The sequence below is a fragment of the Pseudonaja textilis genome, chromosome 9, assembly GCF_049901715.1.
Source record: "Pseudonaja textilis isolate UNSWEBS1 chromosome 9, rPseTex1.2, whole genome shotgun sequence".
Classification (NCBI taxonomy): Eukaryota; Metazoa; Chordata; class Lepidosauria; order Squamata; family Elapidae; genus Pseudonaja; species Pseudonaja textilis.
Window position 1 is genome coordinate 8,224 of NC_141998.1, and position 25,674 is coordinate 33,897.

The 25,674-nt window shown below is 43.9% G+C and overlaps 1 protein-coding gene and 1 long non-coding RNA gene across 2 annotated transcripts in view; one reads left to right on the forward strand and one right to left on the reverse strand.

Annotated features, from left to right (window-relative positions):
* Positions 1-4,836: 4,836 nt before the first annotated feature.
* LOC148124999 (uncharacterized) lies at positions 4,837-10,283 on the reverse strand. The gene is made up of 2 exons (XR_015744635.1): positions 9,904-10,283; positions 4,837-5,130 (listed from the first exon to the last, which is right to left on the reverse strand). It is a non-coding gene; the product is annotated as an uncharacterized LOC148124999 (long non-coding RNA).
* TET3 (tet methylcytosine dioxygenase 3) overlaps positions 10,256-25,674 on the forward strand; it is a 61,324-nt gene continuing 45,905 nt past the window's right edge. Inside the window, exon 1 of the mRNA XM_087938763.1 lies at positions 10,256-10,640. The gene's annotated coding sequence lies outside the window, so the exon portion shown is untranslated. The remainder of the gene's footprint in view (positions 10,641-25,674) is intronic.

Consider the following 25,674-nt stretch of genomic DNA (forward strand, 5'->3'; position numbering starts at 1 on the left):
CACCTGACTCCAAATGGCCTTTGGGCATTGCCCTCAACATAGCAAAAAAAAAAAAAAAAAGATAAAAGCACAACACAAAATATGTAAGATGGAATCCAGCCACTCATTACAAAATATATACAAACCCATCTATCATCTAGCACTATACTGTCAATCAATTGTCAGTCCCCATGGTTTTGTTAGTAAAAATACAGGTTTGAAAAGTCATCTAGTGAGTTTATCTTTATTCTTGAATAAAAGAAATATTAAATATAAGAGTTTAAAGAATGGGAAACAATCAGGAAAAAGCTAAATAAGATATTTCTAAGAACGTTTCAAATAAGGAATAAGACAAATTTGAAACATTGAATATAATACAGCTTTTCGTGGGAACTACATTTTTTGGTCTATTCTAAATCAAAACAGGAATTCAAGACTTTTATGATTTCAAACATTGGACACTAGAGGGCACTGAAGAGTCCAAACAATTTTTAAAAAATGAAGGTTTGCCAATTGTTTTTGGTTAGTAGCAAAGTTTACAAAATGACACAAAATTTCAGCACATCTTCAGGAGATATTTGAAGAATGGGATCAGAAATTAGCTATAATGTCAGCAGAGATGTTTGCTTTTATAGTCTATATTCAAAAGATGTTAACAAAGGAATGACAGATATGAAAAAGTAAGAGATTACAGGATAAAGAGAAGGAACAAATTTTGCTCAATTCAAAATTATTAGAACAATAAATATTGGAAAATTGGAAAACCATGGACTATAAGAAAAGACGACTAATGTGAAAACATAAATGACAAGCCAAGAGAATGACTTATTAAGGATTTACTACTGGATATACAAAAGGAGTTGGTTAAAGACTTACTAATAAAAATATAAATGACAAAGCAAGAGAATAACCTGGAGTATGACTTTTTATGAATTTACAAAAGAGGTTTGATCAAGTGAATGAGGAAAAGATCAAGTCTTATGACAATGAATAAATTAAAAATTAAGATTGTTAGAAGTAAAGGGAAGGAATATAAAAGCTCTGATAATCCTTTTAAAAATACTTTTATTAGTTTATAAAAATATAAAATACAAAGAAAGATGAAAATATTGGGAAAGTAAGGAAAAAGAAAAGAGGAAAAAGTGTGGGGTAAAAATGGGAAAAGAAAGAAAAGCATTGACTTTGGTTCTTAGCACAGTAGAATAAGATAACACAGAGCCTTAACTTTTTGCTTTTACTGAGTATATATACTAACCATTTCTATAACAACAAACCTATCTAATTGGTAAAACCCAAAATCAAAATTTCATTTTATTCCTACCTCAAGCATAAAGTTCAGAAGTGGTTTCCAATTCTTTTCTCTAATTAAAGCAATCAGTTTAGTCATCTCTGCTAACTCCATCAGCTTTTGCAGCCGTTTGTCCATTGTAGGAATTAAAGTATTTATTTTTTTCATTTTTGTGCGTAGAGCATTCCTGCTGCTGTCAACATATAAAACATCAAAGTTCCATTTTTTTCAAGTTGTCTATTAAATTCTGGTAACCTTTTACAGACTTTTGCTTAAACCTGGTCTGAAAAGTTGTTGGTTTATGGATATGCATATAGATAAGGAACAGGTAGTAGAAATAAGATATGTTTTTTGTAACATTGTAGGATCGAAGAATTACTAACTTGTTTATACTTGTGATGAAGATCAGAAGTAACTTCTTGAAATATTTCCTTCCTTTTTTTCCCTACAGGTAGTCCTCGACTTAAGACCATAATTGAGTCCCAAATTTCTGTTGCTAAGCAAGATAGTTAAGGAGTTTTGCTCCATTTTTCAGCCTTCCTTGCCATAGCTCTTACGTGAATCACTGCAGTTGTTAGATTAGTAACACAGCTGCATTGACTTTGTTTCTCAGGTCACAAAAAGTGATCCCACGACCCTGGGACATTGCAACACTCATAAATATATGCCAGTTGCCAAGCGGCTGAATTTTGATCATGTGACCTTGGGGATGCTGCTGCAATGGGTGTAAATGTGAAAAATGGTCAGAAGACCCTTTCTTCAGTGCCATTGCAACTTCAAACAATCACTAAATTGTAAGTTGAGGACTACCGGTACTTTTTTTTCTTTTCTTGCATTCTTGCTCCTTGCTTTTTTTCTCTCTGGGTTTAGTTTCTATTTGCTTTTGCCATTGTAATAAAATGTTCAATAAAATATGATTAAAAATGAACAGAATGAAGATTATCAAGGAGAAATATAAAGCCCTGTATCTGAACAAGAAAAATGAAAAACAAGATATGAAAATGAATTGGATGTTCTTATTGATGGCAAGTTAAATCAGAACCAGCAAAGCAATGCTCCTGCTCAAAAGGCCAGCACTATTTTGGGGTGAGTTAACAGGAAAAGTGTGGAGAAATTAGTCTGGATTCCTAGGAGGGAGGAGCTGGTTTCTGGAAGGCACAGAGAATGTGGAGCCTGGAAATGTTGGTCTGCAGGAAGAGAGTAAAATGGTGATTCCCCTTAGTGATTCCCAGAGACCTTCTGTGAGGTGGATGGGCAGGTTTTAAAATTGATTAAATAAACATCTGTAGTTATGCAAATAGTTGCTTTGTCAGGCAAGATTGTGTCTGCAGGTGAAAAACAAGAAGAAAAACTACTCAGAAGTAACTCCGTTGTGTTGTTCCTTGTTCTTGGGGCCTGAGAAGACTGCAGGTTTAGCTTATTCAACCAACAAGTAGCTGTTTCTCGGGGAGAATAAATACCCCAGGTAGCTTCTTCTCCCTTGCTAGCCATGGGGGACGCCCTCCCTGCCAGATTGTGACTAATTTTCCAGCCTCTGCACGTTGTATTCGTGTTGCTAGAGGACTGCAAATCAGAAGGTCTGACTCATGCCGTTTGATTTCTGAAGACAGTCAAAGCAGGAGGCCTTGCAACCAACGTCACACCTTCTATTTGGAGGTGGCACCTGCTAAAGTCCTGCCCTGCTGCCTCAGCGAGGAAAGGGGGGCAGTCCCCCACCCCACCTGTTGAGTGCACCTCAGTGCCTGTCTGCTTCAGGCAAACTTACGGTTCTCAGCTGCTGGGACTCCCCAAAGTTGGGGGTTGGGAGGGCAGCTGCCCAGGCTAGGGGGATCTCCTTCCGGCAGCTTGGCAGGCATAGATTTGAGTAGAGCGAAAACAGGCTTTCCCCATGGTTTGATGCAGGAGAGCAGAGCTGCTTTTTGCGCAGGAAAGAGGAAGGTGTACGTGCTCTGAGAAGAGCTCCCCGCCTACCCTGTCTCATTCAGCATGAGTCACTCAAGTAACACCTGGGAGTGGGCTTGCCTTCCAATTTCACTTCAAGCGTTTTGAGATTGGAGAGGAGGAAAAGACAGGCCTGTTTGTTTAACAGAGCCTGAGAAAAAGCACATGATTTCAATGTCTTGCCAACACATTACCCCGCGCTTACTAAGCATACCATCTTCTTCTTCGTCAGAAACACACTTAGATCACCGCCTACGCTGTCAATTGCCAAATCCACCCACATAGTAGCGGCAGCAGCAGTGGCTCTTTGAGCAAGTCAGCACTTGCTATTCCAAGCTCTGCCTTATTGGTGATGGAAGGTGCTGCTCTTTCCCCCCCTCTCCTGCTCATGGGAGCCACTAATTCTTGCCTGTGAGGCGGAAAACCCAAAAGTCACCTCCCATCTTGTGGCTGTAACTCAGTGGTATGTCCAGCCTGGCTCTGAAGCAAGTGGCCAACGTCTCCACCCAGGCTGAGGATGCCCAGAGGGGGCTGCTGCTCCTCAGAAACGGTTCTGTCCCAAGCCGGTTTCTATGTGTCTCCGGCAGGGGCAGCCACAACCCCAAGCGGGCAGCAGGGAGTCTGGCTTATTCCAAGCTCCCTGTTTCCCGTCCAACTTGCTGGGGCTCAAATGAATGGCTCCGATGGGCAGTTTCCCCAAAGGCTCTGAACCATGGTGGGCAGGCAGGCAGGAGCAGCAAATGGCAAAGTAGGTTTTTCTTCCTAACATTAATGCAGGTAGTCTGTGTCTTACAGCCATTTGTTTGGTGATCATTCAAAGTTACAATGGCAGTGAAAGAAGTGAACTTGTGACCAGTTTTCACACTTACGACTGCTACTGCATCCCTCTGGTCACGTGATCAAAACTTGTGTGCTTGGCATCTGGCATGTTGCAGGGCTCTGGAAGTCATGGGATCACCATTGGTGGTTACACAAACCTTCCCAGATGACTTCTGACAAGCAAAGTCAACACGTGCTTAACAACTGCATGATTCATTTAACAACTGCAGTGATTTGTTTAACAACTGTGCCAATAAAGGTCCTAAAATGAGGCAAAACTCACACCAACTATCTTGCTTAGCAATAGAAATTCTGGGCTCAATTGTGGTCATACGTCACGGACTACTTGTAACTTGCTTACATTTCTCAGTACCAGGCTTAACAGAATAACAGAATTGGAAAGAACCTTGGAGGTCTTCTAGTCCAAGCAGGAAACCCTGTATCATTTGGGACAAATGGCAGCCCAGCCTCTTATTAAAACCCCAGTGATGGAGTACCCACAACTTCTGAAGGCAAGATGTTCCACTCATTAATTGTTCTCCCTGCCATGAAGTTTCTCCTTAGTTCTAGGTTGCTTCTCTCCTTGATTGGTTTCCATCCATTGCTCTTTGTCCTGCCTTCCGGGGCTTTGGGGAATAGGTTGAACCCCTCTTCTTTTGGATACGCTATTAGAACACTGCCCACACCCTGTTCTTTTCACTAGAGTAGACATACCCAATTTTTGCAATCAGGAAGACTAGAAACTGTCAATCATAATTAAAGGGGTCCAACTCGCTGGGAAAAAAAGTTTAAGTCAATTTGAAAGGATGTGAATTCAAGCAATAGTTTCTATTTTGAGTAGGCTGACTTACCAACATACCACCATGTTTGAAACACAGAACATTATTTCAAGGGAGATCCCCAGAATTGCTTAGGTTGAACTCTTTTGAGGGGAAGAAATGACCTATAAGGCCTCACCTGGACTCCCCAGCTCGAATCTTGAAGAAGAGTTTGAACATTAGGAATATGTGCTGGGTTCCTTTGGAGAAATACTGGTGGCTTGCGGTTTTGCTGTTCCTCTGGAATGTTCAAGATGACGTGGTCAGCGTGAGATTTACAGTTGCCTGTGACACAGAAAACAATCTCTAAGAATTTAAAGGACTTGATTCAACTATTAGATGCCTAATTAGAAATTGGATTTCTATTAGATTGCTATTTATCTGCTGCCTAGTTTGGTTTCTGAGTAGTTGATTTCTAGTATTTCTTCTTGACAATGCACAGCAAGTGCATAAAGTGCCCCATCAGCCCAATCGGTGTCTGGGAGAGCAACAGAGCACCATCTGTATCCAGAACAATCACACCCACCCAGGAATTTCCATGGAGTTTATAAATGAGTCCAAATAACTTTCTAACCACTGAGGAAGAGTTCAGTTTCTCCCCATACTTTAGATCTGGAGATGCCCACCTATGGTGTTAAATCCTGAGTGGGCTTTTGAGGGTTATTTTTCAGCTGATGATGTTAAGGAGTTAGATAGAGCAAGGAGCTAGAGGACTTATCTGAAGCTTGCCTACTCATTAGTCAATGTTCTCCAAGAGCTGTAGTTATCGATATAAATTTTTCTAACATCTTAGAGGCTTCTGAAGAATGGTCACTCAAAAGAGGTGTAATGGGTCTCTGGTCACAATGGCAATTCAGTTGTTAACAATTGGACATGAAGTTTGATTTCCATTGGGTGTACAATAAGCATTTTAATAGTATATGTGACAGTTTTTAACCTCTTGTCTGGATGAAATCAAATGTGGCTTTCAGATGGGAGGCTTATAAAACGTATTAACAAGAGATCAGAGCAGCAAAAAGAAGCTACTCTGAAAAGTTAAGGAATCAGTTCTCAACAAATGAACCAGCAAACATGTGAAAAACTCTTAAAAACATCACCAGCTACAGCAAACCTCCTTCCCAGGCAGAAGGAAATCAACAACTAGCAGATGACCTAAATGTGTTTTACTGCAGGTTTGAAAGGAAACTACAGCGGCCACCCCGGGGTGGGATTCTACAGGTTCTCACCTATTCGCTAGAACCAGTTGTTAACTTTCTAAGCAGTTCTGAGAACCAGTTGTTGGAAGAAATCTCCTTTTGTTTTTTTTTCCACCCTTCTTACATTCTTGGCAGACAGCCTAGACTTACTGTCTCCGAAAGATGTTTTTTTTCCCTTTGCTGGTACTTTCTTGAAGGGGAAGGGTTGTTTTAAGCTTTTTACACTGCTGTTGGGAGGAAATACTCCCCTGTCGGAGCTTGAAGAAATAATTGAATAATGAAGCAGAGCTGCCAGAAAGAAGCTTTTAATGACGAGGAACCAACATGAGTGACATTCAGCAAGGCTTCTTGGCTAGCTAGAAAGATTGACATTCAACCGTGAGTTTACATACCCTTTTTGAGTTTTGGTGTAAAACTGGTGACCGTTCAAAGTTACAATGGCACTGAAAAAAGTGACTTATGAACATTTTTCACACTTATGACCGTTACAGCATCCCCACTGTCATGAGAAGCCAGGCGAGGAGAAGCGCCCCTTGATGTGAGTGATGTTGAGTTGGCCACGCCCACCCAGTCACATGACCAGCAAGCCACGCCCACCAACTAAGCCATACCCACAGAACCTGTTGTTAAAAAAAAATGAATCCCACCCCTGCGGCCACCTATATCCACAACCCCCATCTCAGACACACGAACAACAGCCAAGCCTCGTACAACTGACTACACCTCAAACACACCAACAACAGCCACCAAACCTCCCACAACTGACCCCAACCCACTATTTCACAGACAAAAGCCAGGAAAAGCACCAGGCCCAGACAAGATAACTCCTTCTTGCTTAAAAGTCTGTGCTGACATACTGGTCCCCATCTTCACCCAAATCTTCAATAAATCACAAGAGATGTGCTATGTTCCTTCTTGCTTCAAACGCTCTACTATCATCCCAGTGCCAAAGAAGCCCTCCATCAGGGAACTGAATGACTACAGACCAGTTGGTCTAACATCTGTAGTTATGAAAACTTTTGAAAGGCTTGTGCTGTCCCACCTGAAAATCATCACAGATCTGCTGTTAGACCCCATGCAATTTGCATATCAAGCAAACAGATTGACAGATGATGCTGTTAATATGGATCTGCACTACATCCTACAACACCTTGAATCTCCAAATACCCATGCAAGGGTCCTCTTTGTAGACTTTGGTTCAGCATTCAATACCATCATTCCAGACATTCTTCTGGCTAAACTAAACCAGCTAGTGGTACCTGAACACACTTGTAAGTGGATCATAAGCTTCCTAACAGATAGGAAGCAGCAGGTGAAGCTAGGCGAAATCACATCTGATATCTGTACAATTAGCACAGGGTCCCAACAAGGCTGTGTGCTCTCTCCACTTCTTTTCTCCCTTTATACCAATGACTGCATCTCAAATGATCCATCTGTTAAAATACTGAAGTTTTCAGATGATACAACAATGATTGGTCTCATTTGAGACAACGATGAATCTGCATGCAGACAGGAGGTTGAACAACTAGCCTCGCAGTACGACCGGAACAATCTGGAACTGAACACACTCAAAACCGTAGAAATGGTGGTAGACTTTAAGAGAAACCCTCCCCAAAACCACCCCTTGCAATACTAGACAACACAGTATCAACGGTAGAGACCTTCAAATTTCAAGGTTCTCTCATATCTCAAGACCTAAAATGGACACCTAACATCAAAAAAGCACAACAAAGAATGTTTTTTCTGCGCCAACTCAGAAAGGTCAAACTTATATTCCAATTTCTTTGTCTTGATGCAGGCAGGTTTTCTATCCTTTCTACTCCCAGGGATGGACAATCTCATTTTGTATTTGCTCAAACCATGAAAACAAATTGTCATTCTTAATGGATGCAAACATTATTAACTGCAAGAAGTGAAACCTTATTAAATGTATCTCCCTAAAAATTAATGCTAAATAATGTGATATTAATCATGTCTACTTGGAAATAAGAAGCAGGGTATTTCAGCTTGGGGTGAGTTGAAAGGGAGCATGGATTAAAGTTTTTCTGAGACAGCTGTCTGGAAATACTCTGTGCTGTGTTAATTTCTCTAAGGTAGTAGTCCCCAACTTTTCTGCCATCAGGCACCAGTTTCGTGGAAAACAATTTTTCCATGGACTATGGGTGGGGGATGGTCTCAGTTTTGTTTGTTCACCTCCAGCTGGGCAGCCCAATTCCTAACAGGCCACAGACAGGTAGCAGTCCATGGTCCGGAAGTTGGGGAACCCTGTTACCCCAGGAAAGCTTTGTAGTTGTAGTAGTAGCACCTAGCTACCCAGATGTAATGCAAAGCAAGATAGGGGGAGTCCTTGGATGGGCTGCAAACTACACTGGAAAAGGGTGGGGGGAATAGTTGGAAGAAGACTGGGGCAAGCCAAGTCTTGAAATCTTTGTGCATAAATAGTTCAAAGAAAAAAATGGGAGTGGAATTTTAAACCTGAATGTAAATTCATTTTTAGTTGGGTAAAGATGGAAAGGAATACATCACCCAGATCACCTGACAGCTGAAAATCTTTCACCTTTCCCTCTCTGATATACAAGCCCTATAGAAACTCCTTTTCATGAAATCTGTGGTCATTATTCAATAGTCTTTTGCCCTTTAAAATTGTGGAATGTGCAAAGATACAGACTTTTGCTCTTCTAAAGGGAACACCATGAATAGTCTCTTCTCTTAGCATTGCATTACATTTTAGGAAAATCTTGATGAGTTTGACAAGCTTTCATCAAGCCATAAAGAACAACAGCAATTAATAGGGAGCACAGGGGAAATCAGTATATCTTGGCCATTCTGGTTGTGTCCTGGCTGTTTGCTGATCAGCCTATTGATGGATGTGGCATTGGATACGAGGAAAACCTTCCTCCACCCCTTGGAAATGGGACAATTAAGAGACACCCCTCTTCTTGCTAGTGACTATGTACCTGTGTGTGCATGCAGATATGGGCCATAAGTCAGGTGCCCCTCCATTCACGCAGCCCTCAGAGAGGAGGGAGGGCATGAACACCCCCATCTCTACACTAGAGATTGTGGCAACAATTTCTTCTGGGCTGTGTTCAGTCCAATCCATGTACAAATAAGCTCTGCAAATGGTTCATAGGCATCTGCTGATCCCCCAAGTGGCCAAGATTGGCTTGGGCAAGTTGGTTTCAGTCTAGGAAGTAAATCTGACTAGAGCAGAAAGGGCTGTTAGGGGCAGGCACCCAGCCATCCCTTTCCCCTACCTGACTGAGGGGCCTGCTCTGGGACTGAGAAAGACACTGTCCTGTAATGGCTTCCTAGCTAGGAACCATCTGTCCCACTATTGAAATCCCTCTGGACTGCCTTGGGGAACACACTTAGTGCTTTTGGATAAACCGAATGAGTTCTGTAGCTCTTGCCTGCAGTGTGGTCTGTAGGGCTAAGAGCGGATTCACAGATGGCACTGGGCCATGATGAGTTATTAATCATTGTTTGTACAATAAATCCCAGTTGGCTAGGTTCATCCATCAAACGAGGCCAAAAGCCATTGCTGACAAGTTCTTAGTGACTGGATTCACATATTAAACCAAAACGATTGTCCTTGTGTTGGCTTTTATACATATCCTACAAACCATTCAGTATTCTCTGCTGTCAGCTTCAGCAGGTAGAGTGATGTTGCACCTATTGGTTCCATTTATGTTTTCATATGATTATTAAGAACAGTCACCTATGAATGTGTTATAGCCCTTGAAGAAAGACATGCAGTCGATCCATGTTGTGTGTATTTGAAGTGTATCTTAATTGCTGATAGAATGTAGCTCGCACATCACCACCACTAGTGAAAAGAACCAGTAACTAATGGTTTTACCTGACAAACATCACATTACTTTCTGGGGTGGGGGTGTCACAATCGCTGCAGGTACATTTGACGTGGGGCGACTCAGGCGCGCGTCTTGTTCCCTTGCCTTGCCGTCCGTGGGACCCGAAAGGGAGAAGCGTTCGTCCCCAGGGCCGCCTAAGTGGGCAGCGCCGGCCCCCCGGCCCGGGTTGCTGGGGGCGCTTTCTCTTCTCCTGGAATCCCAGCTCCATCGAGGATGGAGCAGCGGAAGGCCGTCACGGCGAGGCCGGGGCAGGAGTGGCGCGGGCGACGGCGGCCCAGGGCCTGCGTCTGGCAGCTGAGGGGACGAGAGGGCGGCTGCGGAGGCCTGCCCTGCTGCTCAGCGTTGCCTGGCCCGGGGCTGGGCTGGGCTGGGCTGGGCTGGCGTCGCTTCCCGCCCCCCTCCCCTCCGTCGGGCGTGCGCGAGAAGGCGGAGGGCCGGGCATGCATGTCACGTCCCTCCTGTTTGCTTCTTGGGGAGGGGGAAGCGGGCTGCGAGCTTGGCGGTATGATAATGACTCGGGCGTCTGGCAGGAGAAAAGCCCCCGCTTGCACCCGAGTGTCTGTCACGCCGCTTCAAGGAGAAGGAGACAAGATGGCTGCGCGGTAGCGGCGGAGGCTCGCCGTCGTTGAGGAGGGCTGGGGCGGACGCGGGGGAGCGACGAGAAGGCGCGGGGAGGCCCCTGGCTGGCTGCGCCGAAGGGCTGAAGAGGACTCGCGCTCGCCAGGTAACCCGTCCCTTCTCGCCTCCTTTTCTTGCCTTGCTGGGCAGACTTCTTCCCCCGACTCCCTCTCCTTCCAGGGAGATCAATCTGAATGGAGGAGGAGGGCTCTTTAAATTGTGCCCTACGGGTCCTTTCAAGGAGCAAATCGTGCTCCCCGCTGGCTTTGGCTTCCTCTGCTTTTAAAAGTCACTTTCGATAGTTTTAAATCCCTTCCTCTTTGCAACTGGAAGTATAGGGCGAAAAGGAAATTGAGGCGCAGGCACAAGTGCCAGGAGCGGAGGAGCCGCGGGTTTCCCCCTTTCTTTTCCGAGACAAAAGCCTGGCTAAAAAGGGGTGGGGGTGCGACGAAGGGAGCATGCCTGACTCCATAGAAAGACAAAACACTCCTTGGGAAATTGTTGCAAAGCTTGCCTGTTTGGGGGTGGGGGGGATGTTATGTTTCTGCGCAAGTTTTCCTTCTGAGCTTTTCTAAACCTGAAAAAGGTCTACAATGGTATTTCCCCCAGTCTTTAGGATGGACTGACTGTAGTCCGCTCCGTCCTCCCGCCGCCTCCACCCCAGCCCGCCGGCCGTATTGCTGGTGAAATTAGCAAAGGAGCCAGACTCTTCCTTAAAGCAGCAGCGGTGACATCACCTTGATGTCACTCAGCAACTGCCCTAACTTTTTTGCGATGCAGCTTCAGTCTAGTGGTGGTGGTGGAAAAGGACATTGGGTTTCTTAATTTGGGGAGGTGCCAAGAAGGAGATGCTTCACATTGTTTGGTCATTTATTTCTTCACAGCCAAATGCCACTTTCCTTCTGTGCCGAGATGACCTCCAGAGCAATTAGCTTGCCACCCAGGCGTACCAAACTGATTTGTATCTCAGATGTAGGAGCAGCTCCATGGGAAAATCCCTAGGAGGAGGAGGAGGAGGAGGCAGTTAGTGATGATGAAACTCTTAACTCAGCATTGCAGCTTGTAGTGGTTGGAGGTTCTTGAGGAAGCTGTGAGGGGGAGTGGATTGAATTCTGGGGGAGAGAATTTTGCTATAAGCAAGAACAACAGATTCTAGGAAGCCTGACTAGAGCTGAAGCAAAAAGCGGATTCATCAGCTGTCCACCAAGTCGTGACCATCAAGTGACTGTGCAGAACAGCTGGATGTTTCTTTAAGCATTGGCAGCCATGTTACATAGTGCGGTGGAGAGGGACATCCAGGTCCCATGGTAGCAGCAATCAGCCAGGAAGGACGGAGGCTCATAATGCAAAAGGCAGGGGAGGGGGCAGGTCTGAATTTGCAGCATGAACTGGAGTGTATTGCCTACTCTGGGTCTTGTCAATCTCTTGAGATGCCAGGAGGGTTGTGGGATATGGCAACTCTAAGGCTCAACCTATGGCAACTCTAAGGCTATTTGGGCATCAAAGTCAAAGTTGATTCTCTCTCATTGTTTTAAGATCATAAAACACTTCGTCTCACGCCCTACTTAGAATGTGCAGGGAGAGAACTAGCACACATGTTAGCAAAGCTAAGAATATTAGAATAATTAGGACCCATATCAAAGCATGTGATTCTCCGCCCCTCCCTTCCTCCAGTCTCATTTCTAGCTGTAGAAAATTCACTTTCAGAATCTCTCTTTTGAACAGCTTCATAGTGCTGCTCTTAAAGATTGCCCTTTTGCCCACTGTGAACATAAGAACCCCAAGTGAATCACTATGAAGACTTCTGTTGTTGGTTCACCATATTGTAACTTTTACATTTTTTAACAAAAAAAATTCTCTACAGTTTCAATATTGCTTTATTTTTAATTAATTGTTTTGTGTTTTAGCTTACTTTGTTTAAGAAATAAACTATTCTTTGGAAAGGAAACCAAGATATGTTTTGAAAGTACAGAATCATGGAATACTACAGTTGCAAGGGGCAAATCCCCTGCTTGGAGCAGAGCCCAATATAAGCCACATGGCAGTCCAGCTTCTATTTGAATGGAAGCCAAGAGTCTCTCCAGGTTTTCCAACCCCCCCCCCCCCACTCCCGTATTTTCTGCTTGTTATATCTGGAGATTCACCCAGGGGTGGGATTCTACCAATTCGGGCCTATTCTCTAGAACCTGTTGTTAACATTCTAAGCAGTTCGGAGAAACAGTTGTTAGAAGAAATTACTGGCCTAATCCTGTAAGGAAGGCAGGAAGGAAACATTATGGTGTTGCTTACAGAAACTGCCTCTCTGTTAACCCTTATTACATTCTTGGCAGGACTAGACTTCCTGTCTCAGGAACTTCTCTGGAGTTTTTCCCCCTCCTTTGTTGGTACTTTGCTTGTGTGGAGTGACCATTCAAAGTTACAATGGCACTGAAAAAAGTGACTTATGACCATTTTTCACACTTACGACTGTTGCAGCATCCCCACAGTCATGAGTGGCCAGGCGAGGAGATGCGGGCCTCGATGTGAGTGATATTGACTTGGTCACGCCCAGCCAATAACGACCACCAAGCCACGTCCACCCAGTCACATGACCAAGCCACGCCCACACAACCGGTTGTTTAAAAATTTGAATCCCACCCCTGGATTCACTCCTATGTGATGCTGGGACTCAGCCTCTGATTTTAGCCTTATAAAATTGCTGAACAAGGGGGAATACTTGAGTTTTATATATTTGTTAGTCTTGTTTGTTTTTTGTTTGTTTGCCCTAAGTTTTCATGCCAAGATTTTTGACTCTGCCTCTTCAGAATTAGTTGAAACATATAGTACTAAGAACTGGTGTGTTGTAATTGTCAACAAGTTGGAATTGGAGGAATGAGAAGATTCAACTTCTAGTCACTGCATCACTGGGGAACTTTGGGGAAGTTATTTTGAACCCCAACATCCCTCACGGGGTCATTGCTATGAGGAGACCTAGAAGAAGGTGGCATTCTATATGCTACTTTGAGGCCCTGAATAAAAAATGGACTCTGAGTAATCCTTGACTTACAACAGTTTGTTTAGTGACTGTTTAAAGTTATGTCACTTTTTTCAATGCTGCTGTAACTGTTTTTTGCACAATCGTTGCAGCGTTCCATGGTCATATCAAAATTCAGGCGCTTGGCAACTGGTTCATATTTATGATGGTTGCAGTGTCTTAGGGTTGTGAGATCAGGTTTTGTGACCTTCTGACAAGCAATGTCAATGGGAAATCCAGAGCTGCTTAACAACCGTGTTACCAATTTAATAAATGCAACAGTGGCAAAAAAAATCATAAAATGGGGCACTCATTTAACTAATGTTTCACTTAGCAACATAAATTTTGGACTCAATTGTGAGGATTATACGTATAGTATACATTTAAGAAAGAAATAGTACAACAGTGATCATGTTTTTCAGAAATCCAAAATGTTCCATGTCAGTTAGTGCAGTATAAGCCCTGGTGAACAGGGCAAGCTTGCCCCCTGCGCTTGGACCTTCCTGTTGAGGCATCAGTTTTCTGACTTTAATTGTAAGATTTGTGATTTAATGCTCCTGAAAATAAGTTAATTAAAGATTGCCATTAAATACCTAGATTTTAAATGCTGTGCTCGAATGGAAGGTTGTGTCCTATTTTTTACCCAGCTCCCAGTCTGTCTTGTGGCATTAAGAGTCCCCAAAGGTGTTCAGCCTTACAGGTTTATACACTTTTCCACTTTGTTCTTTTTCATTGCGAAAGTCTAAAACAGAAGCTGTATAACCAACAGATTAATTTCAGTTGTTATGTACAGTTGCCAGGAGACAGAATGCAGGAAGGGCAAGTCAACTGCAAGTTGCCATTGAGAACAAGTCCCTCAGCAGGGCTGGATATTGAGGGTCACCATCACTGGTTCATAGGGCAGTTAAAATGTAAAGTTTGCAAGTTTTGAGTAAAAAGGAGAAAAGTTACTTTTGATAACACTGTTGTGCTATTGGTAATATTGCTCATCCTACATTTTTAGGGGATCATTACAGTTCTAACACTGAAATCAGCAATCTCATAATATTTGTAAAGGTAGATACATTTGCTGCTATAATTTGTCACATACCATTCCTTTAAAAAAAATCTCATGGGTATATTGCCCACACTGTGAAACCGGCCTTTCCTGATGTTTCCCCTAGAAGGCCTTCATTAGCTGGGATACATGGCTCACAGTCTTTCTGCTATGTATTCCTGCAGGCAAGTGACCGAGGCAAGGCAAAATGCAAGTCAAAGAACAAAAAGGAAGTTATTGCATGCCCTGATAATTTTGGGAGACAAGGAGAAGCAGAGAGGGGCGGGGGTGATGGTGGCTGGCTGAGATGAATGGCTTGGCCCTGTGGCAGAAATTCTTCTGGCGGGCCAACTTTGCAGTCAAGCTTTCCGAGTTATAGGCATGCTTGATGCATGGGAAGAGCTACCTATTACATTTCTTCCTGAACGACAAAGGTATTTGTATGCTACGTGAGGGTGTGTGTACGTGCTTCCAAAATGAGCCTTGGTCTGGTCTGGGAGTCACAGGCATATCCTCTCTGTGGTAGAAGTGAGAAAATATTTGGGAGGTATTTGTGTTCATTTTCATGGAGTATAAATACAATACAAGTAAGTTGTCTCTGTTTCCTTCATTCCTTCCCAGCAAATTCAAGTTGGGTTAAATTTTTATTCCCTTTTGTTGTCCTGGGCCCATAAAACAAGGCTAACTTGGCACTGCCAGCTCAGTGTGGTTAGCTTGCTCAATAATACCAGCTCGCCACCGGCACCTCTGCTAACTCACTGCCGCGAAGTCCCTGCAGGACAACGCCATACAGCCAATTTATCGTGGGGATAACTTACCGCAGCAGCCAGAGGGAGAGCCAGCCAAGCGGGCGGGCGCACGAGCAAGCAAGCAGGTGAGCAGAGGGCAGAGCAATGGTGGCTCCCCACTGGAGGAAGAGCTGGACAGATGGGTGAACGAGTGGGTGGAGAGAGCGCAGAGTGATGGAGCAGCTGCAGCATCAGCATCTGGGGACTTCCCATTCTCACCCTCCCCTGCTATTGTTGTGCTGAACTCTGGGGCCATTTGGAGTTTAGATAGTTTGGTGACCATGGTGTTTGGGCCATTTGGTGGGGACAGTGGGTGGGGGAGGGGCAGGAGGCAGTGACCAGGCACATGCATCACCATTGCTGGGAAGTCCAGACTCAGTGCAGTGGCTGGAAACTTGGGGGCAGAGGAAAAATTAAAGAAAACAAAAAGTGTTACCCGTCAGCTAAAATTTAAAGTGATATAGCTGTAAATATTACTATCTCATATTAATATATATATTGCCTAGCTCTGAATTTCCATTTTTCCCTTTTAAACATGTTTAACATTCTCAATGCATTCCACGCAACTCTCTTTACTTTGCTTGTACTTTGAGCAAATTTTTGGTGACCAGCTGAGCTCTCCTTCCTTGAGAAAAAAAAAATCTAAAGTTGTGCTATATGAAACAGCTGTAATTTACTGTTTTGGCATAAAAGACCCAATGTTCTAAAGAACTCACTTCCTCCCTGTATCCCTGCCAGTGATGCAAAGGAAGGAATGGAGCTGTCTTTAGACAACTATGCCAGTTTTCTTAGGTCAGTCTTTGACTGTTGGCTTGGGGCTGCATGTCACACTAGTTTTTCAGTGCCACAAATCTGGCTGCGTCTACAGAAGGATCCTGGAAGTGGCTGTGACTAATTTTAGAGCACTGGGCTGTGGAAAGAGCACTCCTCATCTCCTCCCACTGGTTTAGGACTGTGGCCTCCTAGCGGGGCTGGCCCTCTCAATTGGCTTCTGCTGCCTGCCTGCCCACCCGCCCGCCCACCCGCCCGCCTGCACGTGGCTTGTTAGGTTTACAAACATTGCTGGCCTTGCATGCGTGCATATTCCTCTCTGACTCAGCAGGCTCCAGCTCAGTCCCAGGCTAGAGTGCGGGAAACCAAGCAACATTTTCTGTCTCCTGGTCCTCCCGTGGCCCGTGTGGTGGCCACATAAGGCATCGTGGTTTTTTCTTGGTTCATTTGGAGAAACTCTGTAAAGCCTGCAATTTTCAGCTCTGGATGTCCAGACCCTCGCCGATTATGATTATCCGTATGGTCCACAAACAACCTATGATCTTGCAGGGAAAAGGGTTCCTAACAAGACACATTGTTTTGGGAATAGGATGTTTGGAACAGAGGGACAGAGGTGGGGCTGACTTAGCAAAAAATGTGAATTGCTTTGTGGGGGAGAAAGGACAGTGCTTGAGCCTTTTTGCTGAGTGTGGTTTCATAATTGTGCTGGAATGGATGGCACTGTATTTTTTTCAGCATTGTATAGTTTCCTTCAGCTGTTTTTTATATTGTACCAGGAAAAAGAGAATGAGATAAATTAGAACAACTCTGATGAACTGTGATGACAATAGATCTTTCTAGTTTTTCTCTTTCCTGATGCTGGGATCTCTTAACTGGACTGTTGAGAGATCTTGTGGGATCCTCTGCAAAAATGGCCGCCATTGAAGTCAGTCACAGAATTGAGCCTTCCTTCCCTCCCCCCCCCCCCCATTCTGCTTCAAAGGACACCCCCTCCCACCAGCCTCCACCTCCTTCCCTAAGTAAGCTGGAACAAATTTACGTTATATACATACCCTTGTACAAACATTCAAGGGTTTTAGAAAAAGTTTTATATAGGAAATACCAAGATAAGCCCAGCATTTGAGAACGCAAATGAAACATTGCTGCATAAACACTTATATTTTTGTTAATGATTATTAGAGACTTTACAGCCCATGTTTGATACAACAATGTTGGCAAAGAATCCTAATAGAGAAGCTGCAGTATGGGGCAAGTTGCTTGATATAGCTGACTTTCTAATAGCTTGGTACAGCGCTGAACATGCAAAAGTTGGCACCAACTTATAAACTTCTCCTAATAATTTATAGTCTGATATTTATTAAAAAGCACCCAATCCTGTACAGTGTTATTTTGTAATAGTTAATTAGCATAAGCGAAGTTCTGTTGTACAATAGCTAAATTATCTCACTGTTTCAGGTTATGAAATGTAATATTTAAACAAAATAAGGGAACCCTCTGGGCTGGGGAAACCACTGTTAGGACTGATCCATTAGGAGAGAGATGCAGGGGGAATGTTTGGAAGAGAAATGGTGACTGGAAGGGAAGGGCGTGCCAGAATCCCCCTCCACCCACCAGCTCCAGGACCCCTGTGCTCAAAGACAGCCTTTTCCAGAGGTGTTATTCCTAGCTGGGAGACAGGCAGGAGGAGGATGGTGAAAACTTCATGTTGCATTGAAAGTTACTGTTCCCTGTTTCAACCCTCTCTTGGTGTTCTAGGGGCTATTAGCATTGTCTTTTCCTTTGCTGACCCGGGAGAACAACTTTTCAGTCTTAGGGCTGTGCCAGAGTAGAGGGGCAGATCTAATAAGGGATTGATCACAGGGGACAGAGCCCGGGAGCTTCCGCCTAGAGCCTTTGGGTGCCTTGAGTTCCAAAGGCAGCATGTGCTCTCAGCCAATGCCTGTCCTGTCCCACCCCTCAGCCTCATTCCTGGGATCCAGCATGAACAGGCATCTTGACGGGGATAAGGCACTCTGCAGACAATGCCCTAGCAGTTCCCTTTTTATCTTGATGGGAAGGAGGGTATTTGTTTAACTGCAAAAATTGTGTGTGAGATTATTAATTACATTGTGTGCCTCCCAACTCTCAGGGATTCAGGTGGCATTCAGTATTCGTTAGCAGCTAAGTATTAACTTCTCTTACTGAGAATTTTCTCTGAGTTCAGGTAGTGGCCAGGAAGGGCAAATGTGAATTGATTGCCCATTCTCTGGGAGCATTAACAACCCAGAGCAGGGGTCCCCAGGCCCTGAGCTGGGGCCCAGTACGAGTGGCAGGCAAGCGCATGAGGGCAGCTCTATTTATGCGAGCAATGAAAACTTGTGTGTGTGTGTGTGTGTGTGTGTGTATGTGTGAATCTAGGGGAAACAGGCTTCAGAATTCCACATGTATCCGCTACTGCAGCAATTCACATACTAAGGGGAAAACTACATTACTTTCCAGTTTGTAAAGTTCAAGGAGCTGGTAGTAACCTACACCATCCTACAGGGTGTAGGACATGGACATCTGCAAGATGGTGTGCTTCAGGCCTGGTGATCCTGTCCTAGGGCATTTTAGCAAGTGACACAGGCAGTTGAGTCAGTTAACAAGGTTTCTGCTGCTGCTATGATGAGGTCAAATGTGGCAAGCTGTAAGAATTATTTGCAGGATCCCTTGGAGTCCTCAGGAGAAAAAAATCTGACCATGACATATGGCAGACACATTGAGCATGAGATCGTTGCTCTCCAGGGCTCGTCTGGGTAGCAGGGGCAGCTTCTGGAGCAAATCAGATGGCTCTTTTCTTTTTCCAGGAGAGGCTGCTTTAGTAGCAGGCAGGTCCTTGCGACCATCGGGTCCTGTTGCAAGCAAAAAAAACAAAAAAAAAACAACCCAACAAAAAGTTTAAAAAGGCCTACTTGGGTTAGGGGGCAGATCTCTGTGTGAAACTGTATGGGAGGAAGATTGAGCAGGAGCAAGATGAAAAGCATATGAAAAACATTGCCTTGTCGATTGCGCAGAGGAAGCCCTGTAGGTATGCTACAGACACCCTTTTCTCTCGACTTCTTTCTTTTTCTCTTCAAAGTGTTTGGAAATATACTTCCTTCTGCCTCTGAATAGAATGAGCAAAAGGCCGTAGTAGATCCAGCAACTTTTCTGAACACATTTCTATGGGCTGGTGTTGATCTTTCAAAGATAAGGCCCCCTCCCCCCACCCCCAATGAGTTTTTGTGGTGAGGTCTTTCAGAGACAGGGCAGTATCCTCCCCTGCCCTTAAGGAGAAACATCTCAGCAGGGCTTGGGCAGAGCAGGGCTAACAGCAACTTAATGGGTTGCTGTGTGCAGGTGTCCCAGAGGGTGGGGGAGGAGTGAGGCTGTGATCTTGCAGTTGTGATCTCCACCTTGAGTTTTCATTCAGACATCCCTAGTTATGTGCACTTTAGCTGACATGGAAAATCGATCTCGAAGCGATGGGTGGTTGCCTGATTGCTTCCCCCCCCTCTCATCTGGGAGAACTTGTGCGACTCTCACAAGTCAAAATCTACAAACATAAAAGAATGCATAATCAAAATTGTTTGCATTGGATATTTCATTCCAGCAAAGTCTATATAAACATTAACATATATACATTTTCATCATAAATTGCCATTGCATTGGCAAGGTTTTGTAATTACAGACAGGTAGTTTTCAATTTACAACCATAATTGAGCCTGGAATTATGGTTGTAAGTTGTGCTGGTCAGTAACAAGTGGAGATGACCACTGGCAGTTGCAGCCTCAAATCTGCCTGTGGGTGGCCCATGGATCAGTGGTTGTTCGCCTCAGTACCCAGGACAGCTGAGAAGGCCAGCAGCACAAAGGGTATTTGGGCAGCCCTCCTAGCTTAGCACTCACCCACCCTTGCATGAGGAAGTGAGGTAGAAAAGGTACACAAAAGATTGCCCTGCCACAACCTCTGGCTAGTTAACCACAGCTAGCAGATCATCTCCTTAGTGGTGGAGAATCAAGAAAAAAGAATAAAAGGAAATTCATTTTTGGAGCCTGAGACGTCCATACTTGTTGGATAGAAACAAGGTATCAAGGTCTGAAAGATGAGCTGTTATAGTAAAGTTGCTGCACTCAGTGAGACCAGTGCAGAAGACGGTCGCAGGAAGTGTCAAGGAATGGATATACAGGGGTTGGTGATTGGTTTTGAGAGGGAAGCCACAGGACTCATGGAGCAGATTTTACAATCAGACCTGGTCTACTGAAGAATACCCCTACTTTGCCCACTGGAATAGTTTTAGATTCGCAATTGGCTGACCAACCACACACAACGTGTAGTTCTCAATGGAACTACATCAACATGGAAGCATGCAGTGCGGTACCTCAAGGTTCTGTCATGGTCCCAGCCCTCTTTAGCCTCTTCATAATGTGTCCCAAGTGAGCCCGTTTTATCTGGTGTTCCCCTTTCTTTGCATCCTTGGCTGTGTCCCTGGAATGCCAGTCCAAAGGGACTGCAGGGGTTTGCTTGGCATAGCACCATCTTCCATGCTAGAATTCCATGCCTAGGGCTGAAGGCCCTGGAGTGCATGCAAATGTGTATGTGCTTTTGGTCCTCCACCAGCCTCTTGGATACCTAATTTTCTCCAGTGCACCAGGGCTGGCCTTTCACTTCCATACCAAGGTGGCTGATGGCGCAAGGAAATAATGCCCCTAAATTTTCCCTCTGGTGAGCTAAGTTGACCATGACTGGTGCGTTTGGCTGGCACTTATTCTCCACAAAGCATTTAAAAAAGAAGAGGTGAGACAGACCCCTACTCTCTTGACTCTGTCAATTGGCATGGGGCTCTAAGAATGGCAGGCAACCTTGGGGGTGGTTGGTGGCTGTAGGATGCTTCCTCTGCTTTTAAAGGTCTTTTAACATGTGCAATTTTTAACTTTTTAAGTCTGTTTTTAGTATTTTTAATTATGTTGCTTTTCATGGTTTTTATTTGTAAACACTCCAGTCACTTAAGTGAGATGGGTGGTGTAGAAATTTGTAGATGTGTGTATGCAGTACGTATATATACTTAGATACACACACACACACTGCTCCCATCACCACCTTGACTCTTTTTAACCTACTCCCCATAGCTGCCCCGTTTTCTAATGGAATATGCCAAATTGGTTCACCCATTCACAGACCTAAATTTGTCTCCTGTGCTGTTTCTTTCTGCATTCTCTTCTCTATGTAGTATCCAAACCGGCTGGTGCACTCCAGCCTTTTATGCTATTTAATTTTCTTTTGTTTTCTTTTGGGGAGGTGGCTGTTTGGCTCTTAATAGACTTGGAACCTGCTGAGCCAGCTCTAACCTCCCTCTCTCCCTCCCTCCCACTCTATCCTCCATAATCCAGTATTGGCTCTTCCCCTTAAAAAAGTAAAATAAGTGAGCTATTAACCAGTTTGGTTCAGTGACAGTTCCAAGGTTGCTCCTGATTATAACCATGGGAAGAAGGAGGGAATTCTTTCAAGGCTACTGATTCAAGTTCTTTGGAAGAAGTTCTGAAGCCAGTTTCTTCCAAATTTCTTATGAAGGGATTTTCCAGAAAATTATGTAGACCAAGCTTTTTAAAAATAACATTTTGTAAAGCTGAGGTTTAGGATGGAAACAGTGTTTTATTTTGGCAATGGCAAGAGATTTGAGAGAGGGGTATTGTGTCACTGTGTCTGTCTCCAGGTTCTGTTCTGCTTTTTGGGTTTTGCGTGTTTGTATTTCAGAAATCTGGGACAAAAGCAACCCAAATGATAGATCATATTCTGGGAAGACAAGCTTCTCCTCTTTTCCAGGATTGCCACCTCTGGTTTTGTACTCGTTTACAGTATAAGCCAGTGCTCCCCAACCTTTCCGGCCTTGTGGGACAGGGGACAGGGGTGGTGGGGAGGCAGAGGAAATGGTTCCATGTGAGCGGAAGGTCCATTTGCATGAGCAGCAGGCACTTGCACACACGTGTGAAGCTCCATTTGTGTGAATGGTGAGCGCACCTGCCACTCACACAAATGGAGCTTCACACACACGCACAAGTGCCTGTGGCTCACGCAAAAGGACTGTGTGCGTTCACTCGCCTGCCACTCATGCGGCCTGGTCCTGAATGGGCCACAGCCCAGTACTGGTCTGCTGTCTGGGCGGGTTGGAGACCCCGATATAAACAACTGATTGGAACTACTTTCTGCCAAAACACACACACACACACATACACACACACACACACACACACACACACACACACACACAGTGTGACTGATGATACTACTATCCTAATGAAGATAATCAGGGCTAAGTCATGTTTTAGATCTGATTTTGAAATTTTTTTTTAAAAAAGTTGCATAGGATCTTCTTCTAGAATCCTAGAAATAGACATTGCTGCTTTAGACAATTACCAACAGCTGTTGCATTTGTCCTGCATCTTCTGAAGTGCCCCATGGAACTGAATTCCAACTTCATTTTGAAGGCTAGGTATTTTTAGCTGCTGCTTTAATGTAACTTAATCTGAACCTTTAAAATGGGAATTTAAAAAGTTTTCCAAGTTGCCTTTGGGAATATATTTTTATTTCTTTATACATTTTTACCCCTCCCGTCTTACCTAAGTGAATCTCCCCCTTTCAGTAGTGCCTGCAGTGGCTCTTGATGGCACATGCCATTCCCAACCCACCTCCACCCCACTATCAGCAGGCCAGGTTACTCTGAAGGCTGGAGATGATCATGTGCATGTCCTCCGTTCAGCTCCTATTTCAGACAGTCTAAGGGGTCTGGAGTCAATGGACTACATTGGGTTGTGGGTGAATCACTCCAAGTTTCTTGGAAATTGCAAAGGGGCAGAGAGATTGGATTTGCAGAAAGCCAGAGCTGGTTGCTTGAAGCTGTTCCTGGGCTTGTTTCAACTTGCCTCTTGTTCTAGCACAGAAGCATGCTGCTTTCTGAAACCCTTCTTGATGACACCTTAGGAAGTTCTTCCTCTGAAAAGGAATGGCACAGCATCGTATTCATTTAGCAGCAATAGGCTAGGATTGTGCGCATGGTCATTTCTGAGATGTCAGCTTGAAAGTTTGCCTTTCTTCTACCCAATAATTATTTCTCATTAGCACAATTCTTTTACCAGTTACTGGGTTGTTTGTGCTGTTAATCATATTCACAGCATTTATATTATATTTTTTAAATGCGTAATTTCATTCCTGCAGAAGATACAGGTAACCCTTGGATTTTGACAATTCATTTAGAACCATTCTGATGGTGCTGAAAAACGTGATTTATGGGCAATCCTCATTCTTGGGACCACCCCAGCATTCCAGGAAATGATCCTAACATGGTGCTTGACTGCCAGGTTGCATTCACAGCATTTGCAGCCTCTTGCAGTCCCATGGACACTAATTATGGCCTTCCCAGCCAGTCAGTGGAGAAGTTGGCAGGGAAAGTTGCAAGTCACAGTCACACAATGCCTCACTTAATGCCCACAGTGATTCACTTAATGACTGTGGCAAAAAAGGCTGTAAGATCAGGTGCAGCCATATGATGCCTCACTTAACAACTGCATGGCTTATGGACAAATTTTCCTGTCTCAATTGTCATAAGTCAAGGCCTCTATTAAAAAAAGCAAGGGATTAGGATTGTTCTGTGGCTTCCATAGGCCTCCAAATTAATTAGAGTACTTCTCATTTGGACAACTACCCTACTTCATACAAAATCTAACTTATTGGAAAATATATATCCTGAAGAATTTTGGGGGGGAAATATTTTTTTTCCAGCTGCCAGAACAGTAGGAACTGTTTCTAGTCCGGAGGAATAAGTTCTAGGAAACTGTTGGCATACCCCTACATTGTCTCAAATATGGTGGACCAGCGGAACGTAATGTGTTGGACTTCTCTAGAATATTTTGCATTTTGGACTGCTTTGGATTCTTTTTTTCAGCACTAAGGAAAGCTGGAAAGTGATTTTCTGCTGGAATACTTCAGAGGGACTGAATTAGACCCTGCAAAGTTTCCTACTTCAAGTTCTGTGGAAATGCCTTGGTTTTACTTTTGTTTTTGATTGTTTATGCAGTCAAACTTTGTGCTAAATAAATTGTACTGTACTGATAAATTTATTTATTCTGGGAGATTAGGGAATTTATATTGAAGTTGCAAAAATCCAGGTTGCCTTAGTTGTATGTTATTCAACTTGCTTGCAGATTATGCAAATCAAATATTTGTATAACACAGTGTTATTTGCTATAAGTTGTTTTGTGCTTGAAACAAATTCTGGGGTACATGGAGGAAAGATACTTTATTTAATGGGTCTGCCATAAAAGAGTAGCCCATTTCACTACATGAATTGCTTCCACGTAGGACAATATTGTACACTGAATACTGAAACAGAAAATCCTGCACTAGGTGGTTTGACTAGTCAAGTTACCAAGAAATACGATTTAGCCTCCAGACTATCATCTTTGTTGCTCTTCTCTGCACACTTTTTGGGATCCCAAGACCTTTTTTGTATCGTGGTGACCAGAACTGCACTATTCCAAGTGTTGCCTCACTATTGCAGTAAAAAGTGGCATTATCATTTTTCTCGTGATCTTGATGTTATCCCTCCGTTGATGCAGACTAGGACTGTATTGGCCTTTTTGGCAGCTGCAGAACATTGCTTGTTCATACTTAAGTGATGGTCCATGCCTAGATCTCTCTTCACAGTTATTACCATTGAGCCAGGTACTACCTATTCTGTACCTGTGCAGGTGTTTTCCTCCCCAAGTGCAGATCCTTCATTTTCCCACTTCTGAACTGCATCTTGTTGGATCGGGTCCAATGCTCAAGTCTGTCAAGATCCTTCTGGTTCTTGAGCCTATCTCCTAAAGTATTAGCTATTCCCTCCTGCATGGTGTCATCTGCAAATTTGATGAGTTCCCCTTTGATCCCTTGTCTAGATCCTTCTAGATGAAGATGTTGAAGTACTGGGTGAAAGAAAGAACCTTAGGGTACCAGACTGCATGCTTCCCTCCAGGTAGATTTAGCTCCTTTGAAGCCAATATGCTGGGGGCAATCGATCAGCCAATTGCAAATCCATCTGGTGATGGTACTGGCTATCCCACATTGTTCTACCTTACCATGAAGTAGGCTGTGGTGTACTTTATCAAATGCTGAAGTCCAAGTATGTTATGTCCCCAGCATTTTGCTGTTCCACTGATTTAGTCACTTTATCAAAGAAGGTAATAAAATTTACCAGGCATGATCTGTTTAACAAACCCATGGCAGCTTCTAGTAATCGCTTTGTTTGTAGGTGCTCACAAATCCTCCTCTTGATTAACCTTTCCAGGATTTTCCCAGGTATTGATGTCAAGCTGACTGGCCTATGATTTCCTGGATTCATCTTTCTCCTTTTTGTAGATTGAAAACACATTAACTCTTTTCCAGTTCTCTGGTAGTTCCCCTGTGTCATAAGAGCTTTGAAAGATTGCATTCAGTGGCTCTGAGATAACATGTGCAGCTCCTTCAGAACGCTGGGATGTTAACCATCCGGTCCAGATGA